This window comes from Pelobates fuscus, chromosome 5, assembly GCF_036172605.1.
Source record: "Pelobates fuscus isolate aPelFus1 chromosome 5, aPelFus1.pri, whole genome shotgun sequence".
Lineage (NCBI taxonomy): Eukaryota > Metazoa > Chordata > Amphibia > Anura > Pelobatidae > Pelobates > Pelobates fuscus.
This window is the reverse complement of record NC_086321.1, coordinates 148,809,657-148,830,381: the sequence shown is the minus strand read 5'-3', so window position 1 is coordinate 148,830,381 and position 20,725 is coordinate 148,809,657. Positions and strand designations below refer to the sequence as shown.

Genomic DNA, 20,725 nt, shown 5'->3' with positions numbered 1-20,725 from the left:
CGGCTCTGCAGATGTTTTGGACTACACCTCCCATGATGCTTTGCCAGCATTATGTGTGTAAGAGCATTATGGGGGATGTAGTCCACAACATCTGGAGAGCCGAAGGTTGCCTATCCCTGTCCTAAGGCAACCACACCTTTTGATATATATCTACAGAGTTTCGGACTATCGTGAGCTTATCTATCCACCGGTTGTCCTCTATTTTGACTTTTATTCCTTGCAGGGTCGGGATTCTGTCACTCAACCACCCCGCCGCTATGGCTATATGAGCCACCAGCACAATTGATGTGGGATTATTTAAAAAACCTTATTGTATTTGTATTCAATTATTGCACTAACTCCATTTTAACCTTATACTGTGACAATCCTCCATTTTGTCCCCCTAACCTGACTTCTTCAATCCTCTATTTTGTCCTCATAACCTAACTTGTTTATTTTAAAATCACCTTACATGACAGAATTTCCCAGCACATCTAATACAATAGAACAAAGACTGTATTTTCTATAAAGATATGATTAACACAGGAATTGCTGACTTTTCCTTAGATTTGCAACAAAGTATAATTTGAAGGCCATGCGAACACAGTAGTAATGAAATGTTCTATTCATAAGAGACCTTGCACCTGGCCACGAGGCCTGAGATCACCGACCGTGTAAAATGACGCTCAAGACCCCTTGTCCCCCACCCGTGTCCAGAACAATCCCACCTCTTGGTGGGTGGACACGGGATTAACCACTTAGTCTTTTGAGCCAATTAATAATATTGATAGGTGGACACTAATCCCGACACTTGACAATTAATCCAATTAATGATGTTTATTTACTGATATTCTAATCAGCAATGATGACGTAAAATGTCTCTTAAAAGGACCTGCGTGTCCGCTTTTTAATCACTTGCCAATAAATTTTCTCGAAGTTATTTTAACCTGAACCTTGTGTGTCAGACTTAATTACTTCAGCGTATATACGCAATTTATTTTATTGATTTGGACAGGAACAGATAGACATTTAAACATTTTGGTTTACTGCAAAAAGTACCATAACAACTTGGCTGCCCAACGTGGGGCACCGGGCTATGTCTGGCCGGTGAGCCGTCCTAAGGAAGACGCTGTTGGACGGAGGAATCCAGGGGGAAGGAAGGGAGATTGATCACCTCCAAATACACGGTAGAGACTTCTGCAGAGCCTCCGGTATGTTCCGGCCCCTTTGATTGACCCGTCCACGTGTCTGTGACTGCTTCCCGGGAGGACATCAAAGACAGGTAATATCTTGCCCGGTGTCTCGTTACTCATTTGTTTACCTGCATTTTAGTCTATCTGTTGCCTGGGTATGTTTGAATTGTGTTTGAATTGTTTGCCTGTTTCCCCATTTTGAGATAAAGGGGGGGTGGACCTGCAGGGGATTTGCCTGGGGTTCTGTCTTGCTTGTTTTCCCCTTTTTGGGATAAAGGGGGGTGGACCTGAGGGGATTTGCCTGGGTCTTCTGTTTTGTCTGTTTATCTGTTTGTATTTTGCCCCTTTTGGGATAAAGGGGGGTGGACCCGAGGGGATTTGCCTGGGTCTTCTGTTGCCTGTTTTACTCCTTTTAGGAACCACGGTGCCGTGGTTGTAGGGAAAAAGGGGGGTTGACCTGTGGATGCGTTCCTGGGGGTCTTCTTTGCCTGTTTACCTCTTTTAGGAGCCTCGTGGCTGTGGCTGTAAGGAAAAAGGGGATTGTTGGAACTGTGGATTTTGTGTAGACTCATAATTTCCTGTGATCCTTCTCGTGACACTCTGAGAGCTTAGCTAGCCTCATTGTGCACGTGGTAACCCACAGTTTCGAGTACTGGGGCTAGTGGAATTCCAAGTTTGGTAACCACTGTCCCGGGTACTGAGGCTGGGGGGATTCCAGTTTTGGTAAACCTCAGCTTCGGCTGGGGGGATTCCAGTTCTGGTAAACCTCAGCTTCGGCTGGGGGGATTCCAGTTTTCTCTTGGTAACCGCCGCCCTGAGCGCTGGGGGCTGGTGGAATTCCAGTTTTTCTGTTTATTTGTGGTAGTGAGACTTATAAGTGGGTTTTATAGGGGCACTACGGGGTTGAGGGAGGTGACTTTGGAGTAAGCACATGAGTAAAGGAAAGGAATTACTGTTGATTTCATTTGAACTGTGATGCATACACTGTATTTCAACTGTATTGTTGTCTTGTTTGTTTAATGAGGAGTCTCATGTACTCCTGTGTCTGTCTCTAAGGATTTTTTTTTTCCTTGCCTTTCATCTTTTCTACACTTTCTATATTATTATACTATCCACTCCCATTCCTCTTAAAAGAGAAGTGATTGGTCACACACTTCTCACCTCGCTCCAATCCGTGTCTACCACCCCGGGTAGGCGGATTCAGTGACTAGTCTACGTTTTGGGAAGACGCACCTGAGAAAGATCCACGATTCTCGGGTGGCAGTCGAGCATTGTAGACGTTCTGTTCAATTTTCCTTCTCTCTCTCTATATCTAGGACGCTGGTATAGGGGTAGAGGGACTATGGGACAGGATTTAGATAAGCCCAGCAAGGGCTGGTTAGCATGTGATTTAGTAGAGAACAGAGAGGGTGAAGAGATGGTTAAAGGTGTTGAAAAGATTGCAAAAGTATGTAAAATTGCTGTACCGACATGTGGGAGATTGCAACCAGAAAGTTGGCGCAAGTTACTAGCAGAAATGAAAGGCAAGCTTACAGATAATGGTTTATTAAAGACTGCTGAAGCATGGTACAGAGTAGCGAAGGCTATTCAGTCAGAAGGTTGGGTTGAGGAAGAAATAAATCACAAAGGTGTGAAATTGTTTGTGTATCATAAGAATTGTGTTGCTGGGGTTTATCCTCAGCCAGCGCCCCAAAATGGCGCCCAGGGGATGTCTATCCCCAAGGTTCAGTCAGCCATAGGTGATAGCCAGCTGACTATGTTCCCCACTCCCGATCCTCCCGAACCCCATCTCACCACCTCCCCTGTCTGCCCGGTCCTGAATCCTGATGGATCTTTCTTTACCCCTTCCCTTTCTCTAACGGTCCCATCATCCTCAGCCATCCCCACGCTCCCTTCCATGCCTAATCCTAACATCTCATCTGCCGCCTCCTCCCTGCAATCCCTCTCTATGGTTAATCCCCTTCCATCAGCACCCGTCCAGCTAACTACCCCTCCCTCCCATGCTACAACTCCTCTTTCTGCATCCATCCCCACTAATCCTGTCCTGTCTCCTCCGATAATCAGCTCCGCCCCAGTCCAATATCCTACCTCCTTAACCGTGCCTGCCCACCCTACTCTTTTGCCCTCCCCTGCCTGGCCCTACCCCTTCCCATATCCCATGGCCCTGCCCTACCCCGGTTACCCTCCCTTTCCCCAAGCCACTCCCCAGGTTCCGGTCATGCCCAGTCCGGCCCAATCTGCCCCGGAAGTGCCCATATCAAATATGGCCGCCGCTTCTTCCCTTAATCCTGAAGCAACTCCTTTCCCCACCTCCAATATGGCGGCTCCCAGTTCAGCCCTGATGCCAGTAATTCCCGGCGACTACCTGTCTCCAGGTTACGACTCGCTAGCCACCCCTGCATCTGGGGCTCATTCCCAACCACCGGTCCTTTCACCTCACGCGGGACCTGCACCGCGTAGAAGAGTCAATATCATAGAATTCGATGATGACGAGATGGACAGGGTGTCCCATGTCTCATCGGAACTTGCTGCGGGAGCCCCATCTCATCGTTCTATCGATGATCCCTTCGGCCACAAGGGTCGGGGAGAACAGGCCCCTCCTAAATATGTAGCTTTTAACCCCACTCAAGCTAGTGCTCTGATGAAATCACTCCCGGACCCAGAAAAGCAGCCTATGCCCTTCTACCGAGGGATAGTTCAAATTCAAAAGACTTATTCAGCCGCATGGCGTGATTTATTGAGCATTTGTGCTATTAAAGCAGGGGATGCATATTGGCCAAGTATGGCCCGACACCTCAGTACAGATCAGCTCAACAGTGATGTTGATTACCCCTCTGGAGTAACTTTTTGCACCCAATTAAAAGAATGGGCTAAGGACAAACTTGCAGATCAGGCTGCTGGCCTTACTGATGTTATTCAAGATAAAGGAGAATCAGTGGAAAGGTTTCATGCAAGACTGTATCAAATGTTTACAGATTTGGGGTTTGATCTTACTGACAAGATTCATTCACAAATGCTGTCAGGTGCGTTTGTCCAAGGTGTTAAGGACTCTATACGCAAGGGAATCATTGCTGCACGCCCTGAATATAAGGTTGTTCCCCTGGACACCCTACTTTTAGTTGCTAGAGGTTTGGAATCCGCTCAGACCCCAAGAAGATCCACTTCAGCGCCTCTCATGGTATCCCGCTCCACCCCAGTCCCAAAAGGTACTAGACCGGAGGAGGGGGGACATTGTTTTAATTGTGGAGCCAAGGGGCACTTTAGAAGTGACTGCCCAGAACCTAAAAAGGAGCCAAGGGAGCCCAGAAAGCCCTCCAAACCTGCCCCAGCTCCCAAAGCCACCAAACAGGTTCCGATAATTGAGGAACCAGATGATTAGGAAATTGGCAAGCCTGTGTCTGCAACCCCTGTTATGGCAGTGTCTACAGGGGATAAGGGGGGGCCACTTGCCACAGTGACTTTGCCCATTGAAGGCCACCCTACCACATTTCTAGTTGACACAGGTGCAGCCCGTAGTGTTCTGCGAGAACAAGACCTGCCAGACCCATCCTTTCTGTCAAATATTGACGTCTCTTGTGTTGGAGTGGATGGCCAGCCAAGACATAGCCCTTTAACAACTCCATTACGAGTTGGCTCTAGCCTGCTTGCTCGCTTTGTGGTATCCTCCACATGCCCAATTAACCTGTTAGGTGCTGATGTTCTCTCACGCCTGCAAGCATCCATTACCTTCACCCCGGATGGGCAGGTAGAAATGTCCTCACCTCTATCTGAATCAGACACCTCAGCCTTGTGCTCCTTGCCTCTAATGCTGCATTTAGAAAAGCCCCGTGAGAAAGCAGCAGAATTAAGGTCCAATTTCCCAGAGGCATTAAAAACACAGGTGCCCGCCAAGTTATGGTCCTCAGGCCCAGAGGACATAGGTCACCTAAAATGTTCCCCCTGTGGTGGTAAAGCTTATTCCAGGGGCTAAATTACCAAGAAAACCACAATATCCATTAAAACCAGCACAGGCTGCTGCCATTTCTACCCACATCAAGGCACTCTTGGAGAAGGGTGCTCTAGTGAAATGTAAATCTGAATGTAACACCCCATTATTCCCTGTGAAAAAGAAAACTCCAAAAGGTGAGCCAGAGAAGTACAGGATGGTTCAGGATCTCCGTGCTGTTAATGAAGCTACCATCCTGGACACCCCTCTTGTACCAAATCCCCATACTCTGCTCTCTGGAGTCCCACCATCTGCAAAATTTTTCACAGTCATTGACCTAGCAAATGCCTTTTTCAGTGTTCCACTGGACCCATCCTGCCAATACCTGTTTGCTTTCACCCATGAGATGCAACAGTATACCTGGACTGTCATGCCCCAAGGGGCACAAAATTCACCAAGTCAATTTGCAAAGGCCATGGCCACCATCCTTGACCCATGGCAAGCCGAGCACCCAGAAGTTGTTCTGCTTCAGTATGTGGATGATTTGCTGCTCTGTGGAGATGATATACCCACTACTGAAAAGTGCTCAATTAGCCTGCTTTGTTATTTGGCAGAACAAGGATGCAAAGCTTCACTCATCAAGCTACAGTTCTGCCAACCCTCAGTAATTTTCCTTGGACATTGCCTATCTCAAGGTACCAGACATCTTACCCGGGACCGGGTAAGAGCCGTACTGGATATTCCAACTCCAAGAACTTCAAAATCTCTCCATGCCTTCCTAGGCCTTATTTCCTACTGCAGAGCATGGATCCCAGAGGCCTCCCTGCTCATGCAACCTCTCTATGACGCACTTAAGTCTGACCCTTTCTGTTTAACTAATGAAGCAATAGACAATTTCAATGCTCTAAAACGTGCCATTGCTTCTGCTCCTGCCTTGGGCCTGCCTGATTACTCCAAACCTTTCAAATTATTTGTCTCTGAAAGACAAGGCCATGCAACAGGAGTTCTCACCCAAACTAATGACTTAAGAGGCCGCCAAAGGCCTATTGGATATTTCTCATGTCAACTGGACATTGTGGCCAGAGGGACCCCTTCCTGTCTCAGGGCTGTTTTTGCTGCAAGAGAGCTCATAGAAAGAACCTCAGACCTGGTCCTTGGCCACCCTCTGGTTGTTTTGGCCCCTCATGACATCTCTGCCATCATCAACCAAGTCCAGCTCAAGCACGTGTCTCCTGCCAGACACCTACGCCTACAGTGTCATCTTCTTCTACCTGACAACATTTCCATCCAAAGATGTCAAGTTCTTAACCCATCCACTCTTCTTCCACTCCCTGAGGGGGGTATCTATTATGGATTTGTCACAGATGAAACCTACATTTACCTGCTTTGTGGATGTATCAAGAAAGTCATGCATCCACATTTGACATTTTATGAAGATGAGAAGCCTCTCTGTGAAGGCCCAGATTACGCCTTCTGTACCATGTGGTACAAACCAAACATTACTCCCGAACCTTGCTATGAAGATGAGCTCTACCATTGGACTGATGTTAAGCTCACTGCTCAAGATTTCTATTGTGACTCTGAAGGCAATAGCATGGTCTTGGTCCAACTACCTCAACAACTTAACTACCTCTACCGCCATTGGGATACTGCTATCCCACATATTCCTGTTACCAAATTGAAGACAAGGTCATGGAATGATCTTGGGCCCATGGCAAAGTTATGGGCCACCATGGATGAAGAACAGCTACAGGAAAATGGTATTGTCAAATACCCAACAACTGACCTTCTGGAAGCATGGCCACGCCACTTCCTAGAAAAGGAATTTCAAGATCTGGTCATAGTGAATGATTATGACCCCGAAACACCTCATGACTGTTTTGAACAGATGAAGATGGAGACAGTGCACCTACCAACTGTGCACGAGAACCCATTACCAGATCCAGATTTCACCCTGTTTGTGGACGGCTCAAGATATGCTGATGAAGAAGGAAGATATCATACAGGATATGCCGTAACCACAACAGACGAAGTTATCAAATCATCATCTTTACCGCCAGCAATGTCTGCGCAAGAAGCCGAATTACAGGCTCTGACTTCAGCATGCAAAATTTCCGAAGGAAAACGTGCCAACATCTATACAGATTCAAGATATGCTCTGGGTGTGGCACATGACTTCGGCCTAATTTGGAAGACAAGAGGATTTCTTACCACCGCCGGTACACCAGTCAAACATAGTACTGCAATTAAGGAGCTAATGGATGCCCTCCTACTCCCTGAAGAAGTGGCCGTTTTGAAGGTAAAGGCCCATGGGAAATTGGATACAGATGAAGCAAAGGGCAACCATTTGGCTGATCAGGCTGCTAAGCTAGCAGCCAGGGATCTGCAGGAAGTGGATGAAGAAGTGTCCGGACAAGAAGAACAAGAAGAAGAAGTCCCTATTTTTGCTCTGCAAACTCTTCCTACTGATTTGCGAATTTTGCGAGAACAGCAAGCTGCAGTCACTCCTGAAGAAACCAAAAAATGGAAAAATAAAGGAGCTGTCCAAAAGGACGGAGTATATTACAACAACTTCAAATTTTGCCTTCCAAAAAATTTATATCCAGCAGTTGTCCAATGGGCACATGGGCCTGCACACCTGTCAAAAGAATTGATGGCCGCCCTCATACAGAAGTATTATGAAGCACCCGGAATCACAACATTGATCAACAGCTTCTGTAAGGCCTGTGTTATTTGTGCAAAATGCAATCCAGGAAGACCAATCAAGGTGCCTGCAAAACACCTGGCAAAGCCCATGTACCCCTTCCAGCGAATCCAAATTGACCACATCCAAATGCCCAAGAGTGGGCCCCATGAATATGCACTAGTCATAGTGGACATGTTCTCAGGATGGCCAGAGGCCTACCCAGTGGCCAATATCACTGCAAAAACAACCGCAAGACGCCTACTTACAGAAATAGTATGTAGGTTTGGACTCCCAGAAGTCATTGAAAGTGATCAAGGCCCCGCCTTTACAGCAACAGTGACTAAAGAAATTTGGACTGCTCTAGGGGTGACCCTAGCCTTCCACACCCCTTACCACCCACAAAGTAGTGGTAAAGTAGAGCGCATGAATGGCACTCTAAAAGCCAGAATGTTAAAAATGTCACAAGAAACAAAGATGCCCTGGCCAGAAAGCCTGTCAATAGCTTTATTCAGTGTTAGGCACACACCTAGAGGGAAGCATTCACTGTCCCCATATGAGATTCTATTTGGGACAGCACCCAGACTAGGTTGTTATTATCCGCAGCAGTTACAGCTCCAATCAGATGTTTTAGTAGATTATGTAACTGAACTTGCAAGTGCCTTAAACAAAATACATGCCCAAGTTTTCTCTTCAATTCCAGATCCCGAATTGGATACAGGTGCCCATAACCTGCTCCCCGGAGATTGGGTTCTGGTCAAGAAGTTTGTGCGGAAAAATACCCTGGAACCAAGATTTGACGGTCCATTCCAAGTTCTCCTGATTACCGCAACTTCCGTCAAACTGGCCGGTAGGCCAAATTGGATCCACGCTTCCCACTGCAAGAAATCTCCTGCCCCAGAGGAAGCAGATACCGCACAAGCATGTACCTCTGGCACATCTTCTCCTTAATCAGCCTCATAAAGGCCCAACAAGTAGCCATCACCAAAGATATTAGTGGGTATACCTTCTGGTACAATTCATCATGCACCCATGTGGCTACTTACACCTTTGACTATTGTGATATTGTAGAATGCCCGTTCCCCACATCACAAATCCAGAGTATTTACAGAGATATCCCTCATTCAAAAGACCCATATGTTTGTGTAGTTGACAAACAATGGGGGCACAATTGTAATCATTGGGGGGCAGCGGGATGGAATGCCGGGCCTGCCTGGGGTTACAAACCAAAAAGTGCCTTATCTAAAGTAGATGATCAAGGTAGATCCCTTCTCCAGAGAATGACTTTAAGAAAGCCTGGGGGGGGTACACCAATGAAATTAATCCTTAACATTGAGCATCCAAGCCCAACGGATGCAGACCAGTATGTGATGGGAATGTATTGGAAAAAGGGTTCCTACCGTAAATTAGGGCATTTCTTCTTAAAAGATATGTGCAACTCTTCTGAGTGGCAAGGGGCCACCCACATGGTCCCTAACCCATTAAAACCTCACATCCAGACCTTTCAAGACATGATGGCCATTGCTAACCCCACCTTTGAAGATACCATGGCCGCTGAAACAGGTTTTAATGATGTAAATCTATGGTTAGAATGGATGAAATATAATGCCAATAAGCATAATAAGACTGCATGCTATGTGTGTGGTGGTGCCCGGCCTCACCTGGGCACTGTACCTCTAATCCTGCCAGTAGATATAGAGGAATGTGTTTTAAGCCTTTTTGCCTATCACTATGATTTTAACAGGTCCATATGTATTGCATGGACAAAGGAGTATCCTCTCCTAACCAAGGATGTCAAACCCCCAGATGGTATTACCGTGTATAAAGGTAATTACACTTGTTATGCTAATTATGATGGAATTGGTAAATTCTTGGGTAACTTCTCTAAGGGGTATTGTGCTACCTACAGGAGTGTCTCTATGAACTTGTTGCAGTTTCACACCAGGTCATTAGGGGATATCTACTGGTTGTGTGGGGATTTACAGCTAAGATCCAGAATGGACAAGGAGTGGTGGGGGGAGTGTACTTTGGCTAAAGCTATTATGCCTATACATATCATCTCTGACACACACCTCAACACCCATGAGTCCAGACACACTAAGGTTAAGCGTGATGCCCCAGTAAAAGGAAGTTTTGATCCTCATGTCTATATTGATGCCATTGGGGTGCCTAGGGGGGTGCCCAATGAATTTAAAGCAAGAGATGAAGTTGCTGCAGGATTTGAATCACTTTTTGCCATAGTTACCACAAACAAGAATTTAAATTGGATAAATTACATTTATTATAATCAACAGCGTTTTGTTAATTATACCAGAGACGCCCTCCAGGGATTGGCCGAACAATTGCAGGCCACATCCCAAATGGCTTTCCAGAATAGAATGGCCCTAGATATGATCTTAGCCGAAAAAGGAGGAGTTTGTAAAATTTTGCCCGACACCTTGACATGTTGTACCTATATCCCAGAAAACACAGGCCCTAATGGTAAAGTTACATTAGCCATAGAGAAATTAAATGACCTGTCTATAGAGTTGAAAAGGAATTCTGGGATACAAGATCCCTGGGAAAGATGGTTTGGCTGGATGACGGGATGGCAAAAGGCTTTAATGCATATTGGTATGGCTATACTAATTTTTCTTTTTCTCTTTGCTCTTCTCTTTTGTTGTATTCTCCCATGTCTGAGAAAATCCCTCCTGAAGACTGTTGACCAAGCGGCACCCACTTTCGCCCATCTTGAAGTTGATGACCAAGATTTCCAAGACATCAACTCACCCTGTCTGCCGCTGCAAACAATCCCTTTTGTTGATAAAGTGCAGGAATTCTAGGAAGGGACTAGCTCAGGGACAGCATCTGTCAGTGAATGGTAAAGGCCCCATGTGGAGAAGTGGTGGGTTAGCTGCCATGGGATACCCTTGGGTGTGAAGTGTTCGAGAGCCATACTGACGGATGAGTTAGCCTATTAGGGTCAGATCTAGGGACAGCCTTGCACTTTGCATTAACACCTAGCTAGCGGCCACGGGGTTTCTGTGCCTTTGGGTTAACACGTCTTCCTGGTACTAACTTAATAAAGTTTTATCTCTTAGAATCTAACATTTCATAGGGGGGACTGATGTGGGATTATTTAAAAAACCTTATTGTATTTGTATTCAATTATTGCACTAACTCCATTTTAACCTTATACTGTGACAATCCTCCATTTTGTCCCCCTAACCTGACTTCTTCAATCCTCTATTTTGTCCTCATAACCTAACTTGTTTATTTTAAAATCACCTTACATGACAGAATTTCCCAGCACATCTAATACAATAGAACAAAGACTGTATTTTCTATAAAGATATGATTAACACAGGAATTGCTGACTTTTCCTTAGATTTGCAACAAAGTATAATTTGAAGGCCATGCGAACACAGTAGTAATGAAATGTTCTATTCATAAGAGACCTTGCACCTGGCCACGAGGCCTGAGATCACCGACCGTGTAAAATGACGCTCAAGACCCCTTGTCCCCCACCCGTGTCCAGAACAATCCCACCTCTTGGTGGGTGGACACGGGATTAACCACTTAGTCTTTTGAGCCAATTAATAATATTGATAGGTGGACACTAATCCCGACACTTGACAATTAATCCAATTAATGATGTTTATTTACTGATATTCTAATCAGCAATGATGACGTAAAATGTCTCTTAAAAGGACCTGCGTGTCCGCTTTTTAATCACTTGCCAATAAATTTTCTCGAAGTTATTTTAACCTGAACCTTGTGTGTCAGACTTAATTACTTCAGCGTATATACGCAATTTATTTTATTGATTTGGACAGGAACAGATAGACATTTAAACATTTTGGTTTACTGCAAAAAGTACCATAACACAATCATGTTAAATAATTTTTCTGAGTAGGAAGGGAGCCCCTCCATAGACCTAGACTGGAGACAAGCACATGGATCCAGGTTGAACGGTCTATTAAAATTTATATTTTAAATGTTTATTTTGTTGGCACAAGAAATTAAGTGATTCAGAGGTCACTATAAATGGAAAGCTTAAGGTGACATTTTCTTTTACTTGTTCCTAAAGATGTATAGTCACAGAGGGATACATAACTGTGTTATACGTCAGCTTTTGTATACATTATTATTATTATGATATTTATAGAGCGCCGTCAAATTCTGCAGCGCTTTACAATGGGTGGACGAACAGACATGTAGTTGTAACCAGACAAGTTGAACACACGGGAACAGAGGGGTTGAGGGCCCTGCTCAATGAGCTTACATGCTAGAGGGAGTGGGGTAAAATGACACAAAAAGGTATAGAAAGTATTAGACTAGTGACAGTTGCAGAAGAGGAATCAGTTGGGAGCTATTAACAGTTTATTTGATACGCTTTTATGAAGAAGTGGGTTTTTAACGATATTTTGAAGGAGTGGAGACTGGGTGAGCATCTAACGGAGGAGGGAAGCGAGTTCCACAGGAACGGTGCAGCCCTTGAGAAATCTTGAAGGCGAGCATCAGAGGTGGGAGTACGGACAGAAGATAGACGTAAGTCTTCAGCAGATCGTAAGGGCCTAGACAGGACATAATTGTGTATAAGGGAGGATAGATAGATGGGAGCAGCATTATGTAGAGATTTGAAAGCAAGAACCAGAATTTTAAATTGAGCTCTATATTTTATAGGAAGCCAATGTAGGGACTGACAGAAGTGTGAGGCATGGGAGGTGCGGGCGGACAGGAAGATGAGCCTTGCCGCCACATTCATTATGGACTGTAACGGCGCAAGTTGGGAGCACGTAAGACCACTGAGAAGCGGATTACAGTAGTCAAGGCGAGAAAGGACAGTGGAATGGACCAACACCGTAGTCGCATCTGGCGTTAAGTAGGGGCGGATGCGCGCAATGTTTTTGAGATGGAACTTACAGGATTTGGCGATAGATTGAACATGAGGCTTGAAGGAGAGGTCGGAGTCAAAGAGAACACCTAGGCAGCGAGCCTGCATGGTGGAGCTGATGGTAGCACCGTTGACTTGGAGGGAGACAGACACAGGAGTAACAACACTTGAGGGACGGGGAGAGATCAGGTAGATTTGCGTGTCATCTGCATAGAAATGATATTGGAAGCCAAAGGAGCTAATGAGTTTACCAAGGGAGGCAGTATAGATGGAGAACAGTAGGGGACCAAGGACTGAACCTTGGGGGACACCAACAGAGAGGAGTTGGGGAGAAGAAGCAGAGCCAGAGAAAGAAACACTGAAAAAACGCTGGGAGAGGTAGGAGGAGAACCAGGAGAGAGCAATATCTTGTAGACCGATATTGCGGAGGATGAGAAGAAGCTGTTGGTGATCAGCATTGTCAAAAGCCGCAGACAGGTCAAGGAGAATTAGGATACATGGCCTATCACTTAGATAAACTGAACTATAGATTGGGATGTAGTTTAGAGATGCCTCTTAAAGTAGAGCTTAGGATGGTTTCACCTGTTAATAATGACGGAATGCAAGAGGTGTACAACCTGTATGGATGAGAATATCCCAGGGAAAAAAAATCTTGAGAATTCCTGCTTTATGTTTAGTCTGCATACATTTTTTTACCTATACACACACACACACACACTTTTGTAAATTTTTAGGAATGAAAAAATAAGCGGTTTTTCATTTCTATTGTTAATTGTATTGATTGAAGAAAACACAGTATGTCAAATATATTGGAAGTGGGCTATTTTTAAGCCAAAAGACTACAATTTATAATCAGTTACAATATAGGAGGATCTGCTGATAACCTTACACAGTTCTATTATTTTATAATATTCCTATTTGCCATTTTGCACAAAATTATTCTCAAACAAATACATTTGAAATTAGTACTTCAAAACTGGACACCCAATGGAGATGTAGAAGTCAATTTCTCCATAAAGGGAATCAGTTTCAAAGCTAGCATGAGTGATTGGTGACAGAGTACGCTTAGCATGTTTGTTGGCATTGTAGAAAAAGGCAAATCACTATTGTTTCCAGTGATGTCCTGTGTCTCCTCTTGAAATAAGCCAATAAAAAATGTCCAGCTTATGGCTATCGAAATCTTCTCCCTCTAAGTGAGTTTCACCTGCTGTTGACTTGACTTCAAAAATGGCATCCTTTAATATGGTTCGCTTCAACCTTCTTATTGAATCCATAAGCAATAGCTGCAGCAGTTAGCTTATTAATTGCATGCAACACATTGAGACAAGAGGTTGTGCCAATGTCCTATGTAGCCCAACACTATGAGTTATTTAAATAAGCTGGTATAGTAATGGCTGCACCAATTTACTTTCTTAACCAAGACCACAAACGAGAACTCCTCTGGATAGAAAGACTGGTTTTCAATCCCGATCCCATGTCTGTTGCAGATGTAAAAAGCAGAGAAGCAACCAAATACATACATGGCATGATTGTTCAATTTTTTAGAACACGTGGACATAGATTCAATATCTCATCCCATCAGTATATAATTTAATGGTCCCGAATTTTTTTTGCAATTTACTCTTTTATTTATTTTTATTTTTTTTCAAATAATAAGGGATACAGAAAAAGAAAAAGGGAGGGGAAGACAACCAAACGAGATCACTTATCTCTGTACATATCTTAAGTATGATAGCATATAGTTCATCGCTTTATATAAGCCTAAATTTCCAAGACATGACTTATCTTATAAAGCTTATGTATCTTAAATTATATAAAGTAAATTACAATGATAGCTAATACACACATTCAAAAAATACTTTTTTAGCTAACCCTTATGTTGTCTGCATTGCTTTATCCACCGATAGTAACAGTTGTCACTCCAAAGAGTATCACCGTACCAACCATGCCCAATAATAAAGGAGACCTATTACCTAGCGTATCTAAACCTCGTTGATGATGTAGAGGGAGAGGAAAAAAAAAAAATTAGCCTGGAATAGTTTATGAAATTATTTATGTTCTTTAACTAATTAAATGAGATCCTCTATATATTTGATTATAATCAGAAAAATGTATTCCGTATAGAGGCCTATAGATTTATCTAGATTTAATTAGTGTACGATAGTAAGTATGTCCGCCACATTTGGTCTATGCCGAGGCTCGTTTTCCCTATTTTCATTTGATTCCACATTAACAATTCATGCTCCACTGTTGAGGTAATTAATTCTTCAATTTCTCGTCGAGAAGGTAAGACCTTAGTCTTCCATTGTCTAGCAATTAGTATAGATGCTGTACTTAAGAGAAAAATAATTTTCTTGATTTGATTTTGGTAAATTACTTGAAAGTAGTCATAGCAATATAATTTTAGGATCATGGGACAACTCAATATTTGTCACTTGTTTGATCATCTTGATAACATCATTCCATAAAGAATTAACAGCTTCGCATGACCACCAGACATGTAACATAGTACCTTTACATTTCTGACATCTCCAACACTGGTTTGGCATTGCAGGAAACATAGAGTTTAGACGTGTTGGTACTAAGTACCACCTATGAAGAATTTTCCGTGCTGCCTCAAGGTGGGCGGTGCTGGTGGTTAGCCTTATATGAGCCGTAAACATTTGTTTCCATTCCGTCGGAGGAATATTAACTTGTAAATCTTCTTGCCAATCTTGCATAAATTTCCAATTACTCTGCTCAGCAGGGTTAGCCAGTTTTTGATAGCAAATAGACAATGTCTTTTTCGGAGGACGTAACGATAGGCATTGTTTTTCAAATTCTGTTATGGAAGCTTGTAGTGTTGATTCTACTGTTGAAATCTTGTTTATGATTACCATCGCTTTAATTTGAAGATAAGCAAATATAAAATTTAAGGGCAATGAAAATTCTTCTTGCAATGCTGGAAAAGATTTAAGGACCTCTATACTGCATAAATGAAATAAATGTGTGATACCTGCTCTTTCCCATTTCTGATAGGGAAACGTGCCATTACAGTAGAATAACATTTTAATTGGGGTTGCAAGGGCCCATGGGTATGCTGAACATATTTAGTCTCTACAAGTGTCCCAGATTCTAAGAAAATGTTTAGTGAGAGGTAACATTCTCCATTCTTTGTCTCATTTGATACGGTTTCCAGAGTGTTGTTGAGAGGTCTTGTGTTCCACAGTAATTACTTTCTATTGCTACCCATTGGGGGGAATAATCCTTTGAATGAGCGCTGATAACATTCATTAAGATGGCTGAATGATAATATACTTTTATATTTGGTATTCCCATTCCTCCGTTCGTCACATTTCTCAAAAATAAAGCTTTAGGTACTCTGGGGTGTTTGCCACCCCAGCTAAAACTTACAATAGATGCTTGGAGAGACAATATATACTTTTGCTGAAGTTTAATATGCAATGCTCTAAAAATATATAAAATAGGTAGCTCAATTGGTTCTTATTCGGGAAATAAGAGTTAACTATCATGTAGGTGGAGTTATTTAGTACACATATAAGAATAATAGATCTACCCTGTGGATCTTGTTGGAGAGATATCTGGTCAAAGGCAAGTGTCTGGTTAACCAATATTGAGACTCCTCTGTTCTTAGATGGAGAAGTGGCATGAAATTGATGAGGATAGTTTTTCACTCCTATTCTAGGATTGGAATCATGTTTAAAATGGGTCTCTTGTAAGCATATAATATCGGCTTGTGATTTATAAAGTTCTTTACATAGTGAGTACCGCTTCTGAGGAATATTTAATCCTCTAACATTATGTGTATAGAATTTCATTTCATCTAACTTATAATGAGAAAACAAAGAAAAAAAAAAGGTGGGAGAGAAAGGGGGGAGTGTGAAAAGGAAAAAAGAATATAAGGTGGCAATCTAAGGCCCCAGAATTATACAGCTTCTTGCAAAGTGCAAGACAAAGTGAAAAAGTTGCCAACGTATATTATAATAAGGAACTTACTACGCCAGTTCCGGAACTAAAAGAAACTTAATTTAATAACTCTTAATAATTATCAAGTATTTTTATATACATATATTTATAGTGAATTCCTTCAACAATATTATTAATTCAATTATCCTATTACTCCAGTATTTCTGATAGACACTTCTTATCAATTGGAATATATATATATGGCCCTTGGATGGGCATTGGTGAATATTAGGCTCCCTATACGGGAGGAAAGAAGAAACAAAAATAAAAAATTATTAAATTCCCCTTACATTTAAACAAATTACTTTACATACATAACTTGCATTATATAGACTTATCCCAGTCTCTATTCAAGACCAGTGATTAATTTGCTTCATTTGCTTAAATGGGTATTTCCATTACATACATTTTAAACCTTCTACCCAATTAACTTAAATAAAACACCTATTGGTTTAGCTCTTTAACATATCTTTGTTGCATCTTATCTAGCGGCTTATATACCATTGCCCATAATCTATCTTTTTTATGGTCTATCTATATTTTATATGCCTGTATATGTCATTAGCGTATTGTACTACACGTTTAACAAATAAAAGTAGCAGAAACCGAGACTAATATATATTCTCTGTATCTAGACTGAATTATATTTTACCAAATACATTCGTAAGTGGGGCAGAGAAAAAAAAGGGGGGGGGAGGGAGAAAAGATAAAAATAAATAGAATAAGAGAAAGTCCAATCAGATTGCTTAACGCATATAGTCTAGATTATGTAAGCTTATACAAGCCTATATTCAACACCGCTGGTTAAATTGCATACATAGCTTGAGTAAGTATTTCTAATACAAGCATTTTAACCTTTTAACCCTTTATCCAATTAGCTAAATTAAACGTCTATTTAGCCATTTTACATATCTTTATTATGACTTATCTAGCGGCTTTTATATCAATTCCAATAACATAATTTTATTATAGTCTACCTAGTATCTTATGAGTCTAAATATGTCATTAGTATGGCGTACTGTACCTATAGCATATAAAGATAACAAAAAAACAAACTTAAATACATTCCCTGCTCATAAGTTATGCTTTACCAAAAACTTTAGCAAATAGAGCAAAAAAATAAATCAATATAGACCTGTAAATAGGGAAAGAAAAATAAAAAGAAAAAGAAAATAAAAAAATATATATAATAAAAAAAAATAATTTATATATATATATATATATATATATATATCAAATAATATCCAATAATATCTGTAATATCAATAATCTTAATTGTATCAAACCCTTGCTGGATCACGGAAGCTGGTTATTAGTCCACTTTCAAATCTTTCAGGTCAAGGGTTTCTCATTCTTATCAAAAACCATGGCAGGAACTTCTATCTTCTATCTTCCATCTTCTCTTGTCACCTTTAGATTAATTAGTTTTTATAAGATCTTCTTGAGGGTTCTTAGTTATACCACATTCTTGTAGAAGCTTTCGAACTTCTTCGGGTGATGCCAATGTAGAGGATTTCCCACCTTTCATAATAACCAGCTTAACTGGGTACCCCCATCTATAGGGAATATTGTTAGATCGAAGTGTCTCTAGTATTTCTTTAACCCCTTAAGGACCAAACTTCTGGAATAAAAGGGAATCATGACGTGTCTCACACTTCATGTGTCCTTAAGGGGTTAAAAGCCCTTCTGCGTCTTAATGTTTCTGCCGAGAGGTCTGTAAATAAAAGAGCACCTTCATATTTCCCGGTCAGTTTCCACTTAATTCTGTGAGTTCGCATTATCTTATCCTTCACATGATAATAATGAAGTCTTAATAATACATCTCTTGGTGTAGATGTAGGAAAATGCTGTGGTCTAGCAAGTCTATGTAAACGGTCAAATAAAAAGCATTTCTAGTGGTATATCTGGCAAGATGGAAAAAAATAAACCTCTCATAAGATTCCAAATCTTGTATTCCAATTTCTTCAGGGACTCCACGTATCCGAATATTATTACGCCGGGATCTATCCTCTACATCTATTAATTTTAATTCATGTTGAAGTATCCTGCATCCAACCGGTCTCCCAACAATGCATTAGTTACAGTGAACTCATTAAGCTTTCCCTCTAGATGTACAGTTAGAGCATCTAGATCTATAAAATGTACTTTTAAATCGGCAATAGCAGCTTCCACTGTTATTTGCATCTTATTAACTGCCACGTCCAGCATCTTCTGCATAAGATTTGTTGTAAGTTGGGTCTCTTCTTGATTCACTGCTGCCTGTACATAGAGTATATTTGGAGAAGAAAGGGAGGGTAATCCTAATTCCTGATCAGACCCTGCTTCCACGCTTTCTTGAGCATTATCTTTGGTCTGACTATCAGTATGTTTACTCTGTGTCTTTGCTGCAAAAAAGGATCCCTTATCTCTAACCTCTGCTGTTGCTTTCCTTGTACGATTGGGAGACATTTTGGTCTGTAAAACTTATAGGTCTTTAACCCTTTTCTCCAGTCCACACTGCACCACTCCGACAGCAGATCTCCTCGGACCTCTAACGTCCTACCAAGGACTTTTACTCACTTTTGCACCCAGAGGGGGCCGTACTCAGCCGGTATTCAGCCAGACCGCCCGTCACTGCCAACCAATGCTGCCACCAGAACCTCGGTAAGATGCGGTAGCATGCGGTAGACTGCTGCCGAGTGTCTAAATCTAAATGCTGGACTGCTCTGCAAAAGAAGCGCGGTAGCGTGTTTTGGCCGCGTAGTAGGAGCCCGAGACAGCGAAGCTCTCTCAATGTGCCGCCATTCCTCCCGACATCCGGTCACGCCCCATATCCACCATCTATATTTTTTTTTGTAAATCTCTTTTTTATTGAGGCATAAAGGTATATGGGTACAGAATGTAAGAAGGGAGATAATACATGTTCAAACAAGTCAGGAGTAATACAATGCAAGGTAAATCATCCCTAGATGGTGCTAGCCTCATTTTATGTTTATAATAGTAATAATAGTAAGGTTGCGTCAGACGGTTAAACAGTTGCAAAATTTTTAAACACATGCTAGGACTATGTTAAGTTAACAGAGTTAAGTTAAGGCAAGATACACAGGCTGAACAGTGACACAGTACAACGTCTTTTATGCAGGGCCGTCTCATGTGGTATCATGTGAACAAACTCGATGATTATTAACAAGATCAGCTTATTTGTAGTAGTTTCAGCGGCTTTTCTGCCTAGCCCAGTTAGGGCGGCTGAGAAGTTAAGGCTATTCTGCGGTCAAATATGGCGTGTATATGCGAGCGTAATAAGACAGTAAAATAGCGTACCCGTATATATCCCGCTTATATCTGTGGTGCAAGGCCTATCCAACATTATAACAGCAAACGTAAGTTAGCAGAAACAGGCGAGGGATCGCTATAGTAAAACGTGTGTTAAAACATGCTAAGAATTTACATCAGGCTTAATAACAGGAATATCTCAGGATTGTTTTTTCTAGTATGTAGCATGTTGAGTTACCAGCGCATAAGCGAATCTTAATATTTCAACATCATATTTACCAGTTAGCAGTAATAGGCGAGTGATTATTATAGTAAAGCATAAGTATATACACGTTGGGAATCTATGTCAGGCTTAGTAACATGAATAACTTGAGGGGCATCATGGGGGTATTTGTCTGGGCCCAATGGCGTTACAGAATAAGGGACAATATAGGAGCAAGGGACAGCAGAGTGGTTTACATTGTGGTAACGACTATGGTATCACAGCAAGCACTTGGTAATCAGATACAATAGTAGGGTAAAGTGATTAGCAACCTCAGTGTGAGGTTAAGCTAATGTGGGATGCTACTGAGCAGCCTTTAAATGTGCCCCCTTGGAGGGGATATGATATGTGTCGCTTACGGCTGGTGCAGTGTACCCTGGAGAAAGTCTCATTCTAAAGTCCAAAGTTCTGTTGGTGACACGGCTAAGATATGAGTCCAAAGCGGCAGTTTTATATTTACGGCTGGTAGGTGAAGTAATCTGTCCCTGTGCTCCTATGCTCGGAAACCGGAGGTAGCAATCCAACATGGACCTATGGCAGGAGCACATTCATATGTCCAATGAGGTGCGGGTGTATGCCCGTTGTCGCC

General features: G+C 42.1%; 1 protein-coding gene across 1 annotated transcript in view; it reads right to left on the bottom strand.

Moving 5' to 3' along the window:
* UFD1 (ubiquitin recognition factor in ER associated degradation 1) overlaps positions 1-20,725 on the bottom strand; it is a 42,223-nt gene that overhangs the window by 2,544 nt on the left and 18,954 nt on the right. The gene's annotated exons all lie outside the window — the stretch shown is intronic.